The sequence below is a fragment of the Falco naumanni genome, chromosome 1, assembly GCF_017639655.2.
Source record: "Falco naumanni isolate bFalNau1 chromosome 1, bFalNau1.pat, whole genome shotgun sequence".
NCBI classification, from domain to species: Eukaryota; Metazoa; Chordata; class Aves; order Falconiformes; family Falconidae; genus Falco; species Falco naumanni.
This window is the reverse complement of record NC_054054.1, coordinates 73,203,945-73,217,658: the sequence shown is the minus strand read 5'-3', so window position 1 is coordinate 73,217,658 and position 13,714 is coordinate 73,203,945. Positions and strand designations below refer to the sequence as shown.

General features: G+C 42.8%; 1 protein-coding gene across 12 annotated transcripts in view; it reads left to right on the top strand.

The window, feature by feature from the left end:
* PDLIM5 (PDZ and LIM domain 5) overlaps positions 1 to 13,714 on the top strand; it is a 132,884-nt gene that overhangs the window by 15,755 nt on the left and 103,415 nt on the right. The window contains exon 1 of one of the 12 annotated variants that reach the window (XM_040599228.1): positions 5,946 to 6,092. The exons of the other annotated variants lie outside the window; for them this stretch is intronic. The gene's annotated coding sequence lies outside the window, so the exon portion shown is untranslated. Of the gene's footprint in view, positions 1 to 5,945; positions 6,093 to 13,714 lie in introns of those variants that run through there. 12 annotated transcript variants of the gene reach the window in all.

Here is a 13,714-nt window from a genome sequence, read left to right as displayed (position 1 = left end):
TACATACGGGAGGTGGTGAGATGGGTCTAGAGGTGGCTTCTGCCTTTCAGTCTCCTGACAGACTCATGACCACCTTGGGTGTGGAGACTTCAGTACATATTTCAGTTTCTTACCGCCCCATGCATGGGGCTACCTGTTGGAGCCCACCACAAGATTTTTGTTGCTTTCCCAGCTTCACGGCAACGATAGCGGTTCTCCTCCCTCAGCCACCGCAGCCCATTCTGATTCAGGAGAGCATATGGAGGGGTTTGGTTTCACGTGCCCATGAGGCTGTTATAATGTGATAGGGCTAAACTGCATTGTAAGGAAAGTAGCAGCTTAGTTGAGTTTATACCTGTTCAGCAATAAATGAAGTCTAAAGGCGAAGTGTTGATTAAAACTCACCCAGAAGATACCCGTTTGGCCATGCCCATCCTTTTTCTTCACACTGGGAGGAAAAGTAAATGTTGAGTTGTTATTGAAAGGCTTGAACTGAAATGGGTCAAAATCGAAGTCATCAGAGGGTCCGCACTGCAGTACAGCAGAGCTGAGTTTGTTTTGCCAGCCATCCCATAAGGACGAGGAAGTGCTTTGGGATCCCCACCAGTAACCCCAGCTAGACATTACTCAGGACCACCCATAGCTGTCTTTGACCTCTTTTGCTGTCTTCCTGCATGCTGGAGTGATATTCCTAACGCAGCCCTGCCAAGGGATGATCCACAGGAAGGTTGCTCCGGTCGAGATTATAGAGGAACCCAGAGTTCCTCATGCTGGTGCTATTCTTGGGTGTCACAGTAACTGTGGACTTTTGGGAGGGGAGTGGTGGTGGGTGCTGTTAAACTCCCAGTTCTTTGTATTGATGTGCTTGTATCAAAATGTGATTAAGTTTAAATCGTTGAAATAATCCCTCAGTGTTGCACTGAAGATTTAAGAAAAGTAAACTGGAAAACCTAGCGAAACCTCAGAGTGTATCTTGGCACTCAGATCGTGAGATTAAAAAACACTCCTTATTTCTAGGGCCTGACTCATGGTTTTTGAATGTGTGAGGGTGGCAGCACTAGATCCTATGGTCAAGTAGCATAATAAATATTTCAGGACTTTAGGGCACAGAGCTGTGCCAAATATTTTTCTCGTGTTTGGCTTTTTTTTTTCCTAATTCCCAAAACAATTTTTTGCAGATCTTTTATAACCTGGGTTGCGTGTGTAGTTAAAAAGACAACATGTTAAATCTTCAAATTTCTGAGAATACTGCCTCAAATCCAACTATTTAAATCTATTATGTAGCGACCAAAGTGTTGCTGGCTGTCTAAAAGCTGTTTTATTGGGACATAATGTATGCAGTTTCACGTATATGTGGTAGAGGAAAGTGAATTGCAGAGCAGCTGGTGTGCTAGAGACCTTCAGAAATAAACAGTATGTGGCATGCGTAGTAGAATTTAACACTGGTAGGAAAATAAGTAGGGCAAAGTGGCAGGTTATTAATGATGGCTCCAGCTTCTGGTGGCAGCATAAGCAAAGTAAAAGAAAGTGGGGGTGGGGGGAAGAAATCAGGTGGGATTTGAATAATTCTTCCTGCCAGCCAGGAAGCCCTCAGTGCCCTGGAACTTGTTCAGCCAAGTCGTAAATGAATTCTCCTCTGACAGATTGTGCTCTGGGGGAAGTATTTTTCTATTAGTTTTCACGAGGCGTTGCAAGTTGCCACGAGCCCAGAGTGTTTCAAAGGGTGGAGGGGGCTTTCAGCAGAGGTATGCAGGAATGTCTCGCTTGGGACTTCATCAGATGTTGGGATGCAGGGTGCTACCAGTGAGGAGCTGGCATGTCACCCGCTGTGCCGCAGGGTCACCCCCGGCGGTGCGGGGAGGAGTGGGCAGCTGGGAGCGTTGGCCTCATGAATTTCTCAGATGTGATTTGCCAGAAATTCTGATCGACGTCCCGCTGTACTTTAAAAGGAGAGCAGAACTGCTACTTTGCTGATCTCCGACTACCGAACGTGCGGTGTGAACAAGCTGCCCAGTGCTTCGTTCTGTGTGCAGTGGTGAAATAATGAGGTGGATGGAAGGCAGTGGGCGGTGGGTCTCTTCTGTCTGCAATATGCAGATGAAAAAGATGGAGGATGAATATGTACACTTATTTCTGTAACTTGTCCATTATGAGTGTGCTGAATCCAAACTGCTGTGCTACGTGGAATAAGCCCTTTAACGAATAAAGCTTTGAGCTTCCTTTGTCCTGCAAGAATTCCTGGGCCAGCTTCACTGGTTTCCTCTGATCTGGGGGAGACAAGTCTTCAGCCAGTAAGAAATGTGTATTACTCCAGAGAGCTGCTTTGCTTGTTGTGTCTTCTGCTGTTTTAGCAAGTAGGTGTTGTGTGTGGGAAATCCTTGGAAATAGGGGACAGTGTGGCAGGCAAGATCCCAAGGAAATGTCAGAATAAGTAGAGATGTGGATGACAGTAACCTGAACCTCTGTTGAGTTGTATAGGAAATATATTGCTTAATCTATAAATTTGTAATACTCTTAAAAGGCACTAACCCATAAAGATGTTGGAAGAAGGCATGGAAAAAGTCTATACCATGTTGCAGAAATATCTGGGCTGGGTCCAGTCGTTGTAGACTGTATGGGATTGTTATATAGGTAAACTTGTGATTCCTCTTTCTGCAGAGGAGAAGGAATGATGTTTACGATATGTACCTTATGTTTCCATATGCTATTGTTTAACATGAGGTAACAGAGCAGAATGTAACAGATGTGTGACCACACTACTCCACAGCCATCACGGGGACACCATTTCAACTGGCCATCTGCACGTCTGACCGTGTGTACTTTGAAAACTGGATTTCAGCGTAAGAATGGGCTTTATAGCATAAGTGCAACTAGTTTTTTGATTTTAAACACATTGTGGAAAGAAAAAGGGAATGAAGTGAAACTCTAACCTTAATATCTTTTCCATTCTTCATTTGGCTCACTCTCTATGTACAGGAATATGACAGCTGGCATGGCACCTCCTTTTAGAATTGTGCCGTTTAACATTTCTGGCTGCTGGATATGTGTGGAAAGCTGTATAGCGACAAATCTTTTTCTTGTACCTTTTGTAGTCTGTTTTTCATCAGATAGAAAAATCTTAATACTCCTTGAACTTTCCTCCCTTGGCTCATCCAGACAGTAATTTACTCGAGCATTTCCTGTATGCTGTCTTTGGGTACGGAGCTCACGCTTTCCATCCCTGCTGCACAGCTCCACCGGCGTGCTGCCTCATCCCCAAACTGCTTGGGGCATTTCCTAGGACACCCCAGGCTTGCATGCTGCAGCTAATTGGGGTCATGAAAACTCGTGGAAAGGAATTTATCTGAATCTGAAACAAAATCTGAAGCGAAACTTGGGAAAATGCTTTCCTTTGTGTATTTGTTACAATGCCGTTGTTTCCTGTTTATCTTAGCAGTTTGTAAATGTCCTGGCTGAAAGAAGTCTGCCTACAAAGAGTTACTGCTTAAAGAAAAGCTTAGACAATCCTGTTCTTTTCCACGTGTTAAAATGTATTTTGATGCTAGTACATGAATATTTTCATAAGTGATGAATAGAATCTTTATTTTCAAGAGAATTTTCCTCACTTTTATTAATGTGTCTTGGCTTCAGAAACCTACAGACAAATGAGGAATATGTCATACAGCTGATTTAGCTGTTGAGTGAATGTTTTGTGTTTCTTCAGGCTGCGTGAGGAATTCTGTGTTTGTGGGCAAATACCTGATTCTAACCAACTCTGCCCATCGTGCTTTAATATCTAAGCAGGTGCTGAATTTTGAGCTCTTGGACACATAGGTTTGAGATCCGTAAGCATGGTTTGGGGTGGTTGCCTACTGTAAGCAGTCACCACAGTGATTTTACCTTCTATTCCTTTTCTCCTTTACTTGGGCACTAACTCCACAAACATGAATAGTTCAGCGTGACAGATTATAGTTACAGCTTTTTTGGCATGCCATTGTGCAGACTCATGCAATACAAAGGACTTTTCTGGAGATGGAGTCACAAGAAGTGCTGAAGTGCTGCTCAGAACTCGCACCTTTGGCACACGGATGGATGCTGTAGTGATGACAGTGCCTGGAGGAAAAGCATGCAAACCTTTTCTGACAGCAGATGGAGAGTCTTGTCTAAAAGTTTTATTTGGCTAGCCCACTTCAACAGTTTATTTATTAAAAAAAAAATGCAACATAGAGCCCAGAACTTCAACATTTACTGTTTTTTTTACTTAGTAAATGTTTCTCTAATAAAGCCACTTTTTCTTTACTCTCTTTTCGTGCTTGAAAAGCCACTATTTTTTTCATCTTTTTTTTTTTTTTTAATAGCACAGCTGCAATAAGGAGGTGTTTTTAGCCCTGCAAATAAGCCTTGCCCTTCCATTTCACTGATGGCTTTGAATGCTGCTGAAACTGTAATTTGTTTTTCCTGTCTTCTCCTCCAGTTCTTCTAAGGCTTGGAGCTCTCCTCAGACCTCAAATATTTTCACGTTGGAAGAGAAGAAAATCTTAGATTGAGCCAGGCTAAAAAAACCCAATTAATAAAAATATGCAAGGACCACAACACAAACAGGCACACCCTTCAGGGGAGGATGAGATACTGTCTTTCAACAAGCTTTTCCTCATCAGCAGTTCACTGAAAAATTTACTTTGGTTCTCCTTAGAAAATGTTTTGAGTTATTAATGGACTTTGAAATTTTATTTAGGACACTATTTTCCTTTGTTGAGAATGTCTTGAAGTCCTTCAAAAGCCAATTTGTAAGTTATTGCAAGGATTAAACACTCATGTTGACATAAGTAGGGTTTTATGTTTGTTAGGTTATAATGTAGACGTCGAAAATGCGTATGTGCATGCCTCGCTACATGCTTTATTTTAGTGCTGCAGAACCGTGATGAGAGATGTTGCAACACCTTTTTTTTGGAGGATGTGTGTGGGGTTTTTTGGGTTGTTTGTTTTTGTTTGGTTTTTTTTTTTTTTTTGTTCAAAGTACAAGCTGACCTGCTGCCAGCAGGCACTGGAAAGCTGTCATGCAAGGCCTTGCTGAAGGAGAAATTGGAGGTGGTTTCCTTATTACAGTTTTTTATTGACGCATACCAGGCCTGAAACGGAGGTGGTAAAACTGTCTGCAGGGGTCATGCCTTTAAAACATTTTCAGCACACCACTATTACCGCAACCTTCAGCAGCAGTATTTACTTATATATATAGCTGAGCACTGCTGTTCCGTTTGGGGCAGATTTGTTCTCTGCGCACCCACCACAGCCCTTGGTTCAGGATGAAAAACTTGCTCCCAAGAAAAGCAGCATCTTCCTGGGGAAGATGTGCCTCAGGCCGTGCCCCGTAGGGCAGCCTCATTCACCCAGTGGTTAGTTACAGCCTGACCCTGGAAGTATTTTAAAAATGTGTAGATGTGCTTAGGGACAGGGTTTAGCCGAGGACTTGGCAGGTTAATGGTTGGACCTGATGATCTTAAAGGTCTTTTCCAATGTAAATGATGATTCTGTGATTCTATTCGACCTGGCAGCATAGTAAAAAATGGCAATGGCTAAATTTTGCTTGAATTTACTGTGAAAACCAACCTGGTTTGTGTGTTTTTAAGCCCTTTCCCTCACTGGGGTCTTAAACACGGAGTGATGAGTTTCATTGTCAAATTAAATACCACTTACAAACGAGTGGCAAGGTCTCCTTTTTCTTTTCTCAGTTTGGGTGTTACATTCTACCTACCTGATGGAAGCACAGCGTTTGTTATCTACCACGTGAAGCAGCAGCGGTCAGCAATGTTCCAGTGCTTTGTTCTGCTTTCATGTTGACCTTTAATGTCAAGTCTGTGCGTAGGTAATGCCATTGCTATGGGACAGCCTGTCCCTTGCCCTGCCTGACCCTGGTTTCTGTGTGGCACCTCACGTGCACGCCGCTAATAGAGGCATCTCCAGCCTTCCAGGCACAGCGCTGGCACTCTCCCTGCCCTACCTTTCCTGTCCTCTTGCATTTTTCATGTATAGTTGGCTGAGGCTGGCCCTGGGAAAACACCCAAGCGTGTTGGTTTTGGTGTGGGTTTTTTGTTGTTTTTTGTTTTTTGTTTTTTTTTCTCCGAAGGATACTTCAGGTGGGTACCTGGATACTTTCTGTATTTCCGTATTAAAAAGAGGCTTTTGTTCATGCTTAGAAAGCAGTGAAGTCTGAAGCTGTAAGTCGGATGGGGAGTCTGTAAATCATAGTTAAATTCAGTTGCAAGCTCAGTTTGTTTCACTTATTCACTGTAAATTTTATCTCTGTTCAATCTGAGACTCTTTGCCAAGCACCTGTGGCATTTTTCACTGCCACGGAATATTTCTGCACATCTGGATTTGGCAGAAGCGTTAACTAAATCCTGTAATTCTTAAAACCCTAAAGCTGTAGCCCTCTGCTCGGTTTCACTGGGGAGCTGGAGATGAAGCTAAAGGTTCATTATAAAGCAGAGCTGTAATATAATCTATAGGCAGCATATTAAAGCGACGTGCAAGCTCAGTGTGCCATGGTTTTAAATAACTTGCATTCATCTCCCCCGAGTAGTAGAGGAAAGTTTAGACCCTTGCTGAGTAGCCCACGCCACAGTTGGAGCTTGCTGTTCAACACGTAGGCTCTGGGGCGCCTGTGTCCATTTTGGAGGCTTACCTTATCACTTGCTCTTCCATTGCTTTTTTAAAATCAGACTTATGATTTATGTTTTTAAAAACCAAATTAAAGTGACAGCTCTGGAGACAAAGCTGTTATTTCCTATACCATATCTATTGCAGATAAATGACTGTGAGGTTTTTCGTTCCTGTTCCTTACCACCCTACTGTCTTTGGGAGCCCTAAATTGGGCTAGAGTGATCTTTCACATGTTCCCTATAGGAGAAAGACCGTTTGACCAAAATTAGATTTTTGGGCAACCATACTAAAATGTCTTAGCTAAATCATACTTGAAAACAGTATTTAGAAGTATTTATGCAGCACTAAACTAGAAGACTTTTATACCAGTTGCTCAAAAAAAAAAAACCCACCCAAAAATCAGATTAGTTGGAAAAATAAATAAACATTTTTTTCATTGGGGTACAGTGTTGGTAAGCTGTTTGACTAGTACTGATTTCTTCATGCAGTGTGTTCCAGAAACTAAGAGGACCTTGCCTGGGATTGCCTTTGTTATGCTGTATATTTATATGGTTCACAATGTTACTCAGAATTCTTTTCCAGTCTTGGGGTGTTTCCTCCTGCCTTGCAAGTTTTGCCTTTTATGGTTCAGAGAGCTCCTCAGCCCCATCTGCAGTATCCTTGAGTAGGAAGGCATAGTCTTAAGCACTGACTTAAGTCACACTATCGCCTCAGCCCTGTCATTCCCCTGATCCCGTGTACCACCCCCACCCCCTGTGTTACTGCCACTGCTCATCTGTTTGCATGCTATGCTAAAAGGGCAGAAAAAGACGCTTTGTTTTTATTGTCGCTGGGTAATACCACCAGCTTTTCAATGAGAGGTAGGGATATATTTATCCTAAAAATTTGGTTTGCAGGACTGTCTGTGACTGCAGGGCATTGTGTTATTGAAGTGTCAAGCTTAATATGTAATCTGGAAGTTAGAGCACATTTTTGTTTTGTTTTGGTGAGGTTTGCCTAATCCCACCCCAGGGACATCATTTCCCAGCACAGGTGGGGAAACTTCGCTTTCACTTGTTACTGACCTGTGTTAGATTCGGTGATACAAAGGGAGATCTTGTGCTGCATATCTGACTAGTAATGCTCCACTTCACAAGTATTTACTCCCTCGCTATCTTCTTTTTCTTGTGTGCCCTTTTACATGTAGTGATCTGGGTCACCCTCTATTCTCCGAGCTGTAATTAGCAAACTGATGAGCCTGACAAGTTCTTTTCTTTCCCAGCAGATTGTGCTTGATTGCTGTTGTTCTAGCCTGTCCCTTCTGCCGTTGAGTTGCTGTATCAGCCTTGTGCTCCTCAAGATGATGAAAACCAGCCTGCCCGTGCCTTCTCTGCAACAGAGGAAGGAATGACAGCTATTTTCTGTTCAGTGAGCACTGTGGTTAGTGTTTAGGAAGTGCATGTGACAGTAACAGAGAAGCAGGGAGGTCTGGTGTAACCTCAGGCAGGTTAATCACTACGCATGCTGATGTTTGAATGCAGATTTTCAGCTGCACCAGTATTTTCACACATCTGCTTGGTATTTCTTTTGTTTGTTTTGTTTGCACTAGTATTTTGGTCTAGTCTGGAAGAAAAAAAAAGGTCATATTCTGCTCTAAGCTTTGCTTATTCAGAGAAGATTCCACCCCTCTGCCCCAATTTAATAGGAATGTGGAAGAAACTCCCCCCGTACACATCTTGTGCTGTGGTCACTTTTATTTGAATTTTATATGCTTTCAATTCACAAGGGCTTGAGCTTTCTAGTTCCAGTTAAGCACTGTGGGTTGAAGGAGTGAACTGAGTTTGCTTGTGCATCTGAAAAATTTGAAACTTAACTTCTTCAGCAGTTGACTTAGAGGCACCATGATTTTCAACATAAGTCTTTGCTACAAAATGTAGCGCTGCCAGTGCTGGTCTTTCCTCTGATGTGTTTAGTTTGTGTAGTTAATGAGAGGAGCACTTCACAGGTAATTTAATGCCTTGTGAAGTTCATCTTAAGAAGCCCCTAGAAATGGGAGACCAAAGTCAAAACACCCAGAGACACTTAAGAGTAGGTGGGCTGTTGGCTCTGATGGATGAATGAGGTCCTGTCCACTTGGGAAGGCTGCTGTCCTGGGAGCACCATCCACATCTGGGAGCTAATGGGACAAATACCGGGGACGGAGACTTTGAAGTCACCAGTGACTGGTCCTAAAGTGAGATGGGAATTAGTTTTGTGAATGATACAGGGTTGCATTTGGCCAGTAACTCTTGGTTGGGCTAACAAATATCTGCTCATTGCTGCATAAGTGATGACTTACACTAGCAGCAATAGTGGAAGCTCACACACGTGCACATAGAGACAGAGGAGGGTAGGACTTTGTTACTGCTGCTCCAGTCAATGATCCTCCTAGTGAGAGTGTTGAAGTACCCATGTCTGTCATCCTCCACAACTGCTTATTGTGTTCATGTGTGTATTTGGAAACACTTGCAAGACTCAAATTTCTCCCCTTCCCCTCCCGACAAGTCCTGGTTTGGATGCTGCTGTTCCTCAGTCTTTAGGAATACATGCAGCAACATGCTGTGCTTGGTGTGTGGCCCTGGAGGAGACTGTTGCCTTCTGCTTTAAGGGTATGAACACTTGATTTGTATGGAACGCTTTATAAGTGCAGTCATTAATGCAGTTGCTGTAGTAGTCTGTAGGCTATGGTGTTGATGTAGAAGGGTTTGGGTGTGTGTGTGTCTTGCACTGGGGAAGAGTGTTAAGTATTAAATTAGTTGGTTGATATCAGATCTGTAAAGGTGTGTTGTCACCCAAGTGTCTTGCTAATGTCTGGCCCAAACTTTGCATAATATCAACTAGAGTTCTTTGCAGAAACCTGCAGTTTGGCACCACAGCCTTGTGGAGGGTGCTCAGACCTGTGCGCTCTATGTCTGTAATGACATTGTCCCTCAAATCCTTCCCTTGGAACAGAGACTTCTAGTTGCATGACTGTTCTGGTAAGGTTCTGAACTCTAGGTTAAAACAGTGAACACCATGTGAGTTCACGCTTCAAGTAGGATACATGTAAGTAGGAACTTCAGTGTCTACATTTGACCTAATCACCCTGCCAGGTCACAGATGTCCTTATGTGAATGGGAAAAGAGAAAAACTTGTAAAGCCATGCTAACCTAGTGTTCCCCTCCTCTCATTTGTAAGTGGGAATGAAGGTATGTTTCTGAGAAGATGCTTTTGTTCCAAGATTTCCAGCTTTATTAGTTTTCCTGCTTTGGTCAGGCTTGTTGTCCCTCTTGCTTGTGTGGTTTGCTTTTATTCTTCATCTCTGCACTCAAGAAACAGTGCAAAAGCTTTTTTTTTTTTAAATCTGCAAGAAGACTTGGGATAGCAAGTTGCTTTTGAGAGAGGTTGTATTTTGTCTAAGGTAAAATACTGGCCCTGTTGAACTACTAAACAGTAACTGCATTGGTACATTCTTCATTTTTGGTCATGAAGAGATTGTGGAAGTTGTTAATCTCCTTTGGTTTCTTGTGCCCATGTGACTGAGTTGGTGACTTGTAGCATAGCGCACAGAGATCAGCATACTGTGGTGTACAACGAGGTGTTGCATCCTTATCCAGTTAGTGCCCAAAGAGGTTTAAGGATGACCTCATTGGAAAACTGGAGGAAAAAGACAAAGCATCTCCAACTATATTGCAGAATTTTCTTGTTCAGGATTCATTTCTCACTATAACCTCAAGACTTCTACTGATGTTAATAGTTCAGCTTGCATGTGATTGTGGCAGGTTAGCTTGAATTATTTAACGTGAGTGAAACAGAACTTTAAAGTGAGAATGTATGCATATTAAAATAATTTCAGTATCAAATTCAGGTAAGGGTAGATTTTAATATTTTTTTGTAGCCGTGTCAGTGCTAATGCTTTTCTCCAAAGCTCTTATCACAATGTGCTCTTGTTCTTACTAATTGTATTGGGTCTGGCTGAGCCCCGTGGCAGCCCTCCCAGCACTGTGCTTGTACCAGTAGCTAGAAAGGCGCTGATAACGCAGCGGTGTTCTGGCTGGTGCTGAGCAGCGCTCGCACAGCGTCAGGGCGGGCTCTCCAGCCTTCCCCCCCGCCCTCACCAGTAGGCTGGGGGTGGGCAAGGTCTTGGGAGGGGACATGGCCAAGACAGCTGACCCAAAGTGACCAAAGGGATATTCCATACCGTATGATGACTGCTCAGATATAAAAACGAAGAGAAAGGGGGGGGGAGGGGGGGGGGCATTCATTATTTACGACATTTGTCTTCCAGAGCAATTACTACCTGTACTGAAGGCCTGCTTCCTGGGAAGGGGCCAAATATCACCTGTTGATGGGAAGAATAACATCTTTGCTTTTCCTTTGTTTCCACATGTGCAACTTTTGCTATTGCTTCATTACACTGCCTTTATCTTGACCCACAAGTTTCTTATTCCTCCCCCCTCTGCCCTGTTCTATGGAGGAGGGGAGTGACAGAGCAGCTTGGTGGGCACCTGGTGTCCAGCCAAGGTCAACCCACCACAGTAATGTATGAAACCGTTATATATTCTCAGCATACCTAAACGTGCTTTGGATGCTATAATTGTGCTAAATTGCCATTTAAATCTGGCAGCTTAGAAGACAGAGAAAGCATTCCTGTGCTCCCTGGAAAAGCAAACCTTTTTGTGGATTAGAGGTATGGGCTGTAACTGAACACTGCTGAGAGGTATGAAATGCTTCCAGACCATTCAGTCTCTGGAAGAGCCACTCAGGGACATAGGCTGTAAATCTAGGGCCTCCCTTTGGTAGGTTGTGTAATTCTAAGATATCTGGTGCCTTCTGATAGATGGCCGGAGAGGAATGCATGAAGCTGTTAATTTCAAGAAAGGTGTGATGGATGGCTGTGTGAAGAACTCGGATCCTTCTGTAGCTTTTTCATTGTCCCACTGAACTTGTTTGGCTTTTAGAAACTGGTTGAATAAAAATGATGTATTTACGAGGAAAAAGCTTTGCCCTAAAATTGGTTTGTTAAGCAGGCAGTAAATATGCAAAGGGTGCGTTTTAGGGTCGGAGCGACACGAACTCTTGGTGACACCAGCTCATATGACATGAGGACATTTCTTGCCAAAGGTCACCGGCTGCATGCTAAGTCTCACGTTCTGCTTCTATGTGTGTGGTTACTCCTGCCTCCCACCTGCAGAAGGAGGACCGGGGATACTACTGCTGTTTGATAAAGTGCACCTTGAATGGTGGTCGTGGGTGGGAAGCCATCAGACCCTTCTGGTTCTGGTGGCCAGCCTGATTCTGTGATGGCCTTTGAGTAATGCGTCTGACCCTGCCTGGTGATAGTTCAGGGAGGGGGAATGGACAGGGCTGAATTTCTATCTTTGTTTTTTTTGTGGTTTTGTTTTTTTTTTCCTAACGTTCCCATAAACTAAAGGTGGAGCCTCAGCAGTTTTGGAAATGTTGCATTTCCTGTAGTATTTGCATTCCCTTCAGTATTTGGGAGTATTTTTTCTTTTGCCTTGAAGACTGTTTTGCTCAATGCACCACTGCTCAATGAAGTCTTACATCCCACTGTTATATGCTTATGTGTCTTGTTAAATTATGGTTTTGAATGTTACTTGTAGCTGATGGATTCATCTTGCTGTTAAGCTGTGGGGAAGGAGCAGATTCTGCAGAGGTTTGCAGTGAAGGCTTGCTCTGCCATCCTCCCCACCACGGGCAATAGGCACTGGCATCTCCTGTGTGGTGGTACTGACCTTACCGGCAGTCCCAGCTGTGGGATAAGCCTCCAGGTGGGGAGATGCGTGAGGGCAGAGTAACCCTGTCAGGGCACTTCTCCTGCACTGCTTCCCAAGGTCTTTCTTGGATAGTCTCACTTCTCTTTTTTTTCTAGGTAGATGAAAAGGTTTTCATTGCTCTTGAGAGGCTGTGTTAGTTGTACAGTTTTAATTGCATTTGGACTGATGTGGAGAATTTCTTTTGAAGATAAGCTTTTAGTAGTGAGCGTCTCGACTGACAGTTTATTCTGAATACCTTTTCAATTTGAATATAAATTTCCAACTTTCTTCTGCTAAAGGACACATAATATTTGCACTCCCAGTTTTCACTGGAGCCGTGTGAGTGGCCTACACAAATTGAGGTATACAAAATCCAGTAACATTCAGGGTAGTATGTTGAGACAGAAAGAACTAGTTATCATGGCTGTTGCCAAAATAGTGGTCAAAAAGGACATTATTATAATGGCCACTTTGCTCTTCATTTGGTATAGTTGATACAGAATTCAAGCATAAAGCAAGCTGAAAGACTGATTTTTATTTACTTATTCATTTGTAAAACTCTTCCAGCAGTTCTTGAAGTAATAAATTTACTTCTAGAAATTACTTGAAACTAACATGAGTCTTCCTACAGTAAGATTTGTTGTTGAGTGCGCAGTGAAAAAACCTGAAGTAACATGCTTAAAAAGAAATTGCATGGATTTAGTAGGCATAAAAGTAGGCTCTGTCATCATGTTTATCAAAAACCTCTTGCTTCTGTGAAGATCAGGCTTTTATTCTTAAATATATTCAGCGATATTCAAGAGGCTGCGTGTTGGTCTTAGAGGTTATGAGAAAAGTGTGAATCACATGGACGCCTGTGACTTCTATGTGAGTGATGAGTATTTTGTACTCTTACCAGCAATAATTAATACAAACAAAAATACCCCCAACCTGCAGGCTTTCCACACCATCTGTCTTGGATCAAGTTGGAGAAATGAGTGGATACTGAGTTTTGTTGTGTTGTTTAACCTGGAATTGTTTCCTAGTGTTGTCTGTAACCAGCAGTACATATTTGAATACCCCCCCCCCCCCCCCCCCCCCCCAATGCTAAAGCAGTCTTATTTTTAGTCCTAAAATTTAAGACTGTAAATGACTTAAGTTTTTATTTTCTTAGATGTGATAATGATGAAGTAGAATTTACAATGAATATTTAAACTGGATTTCTTTCTTTGCATCTTAATTTTGAAATCTCTTGATTTTAATTTTGGTAGTATGGAGATCAGAGAACATGACGTAGGAATTGGTGTGGAGGGGTGTGTGTGTGAATAAAACAAAAAGCAACA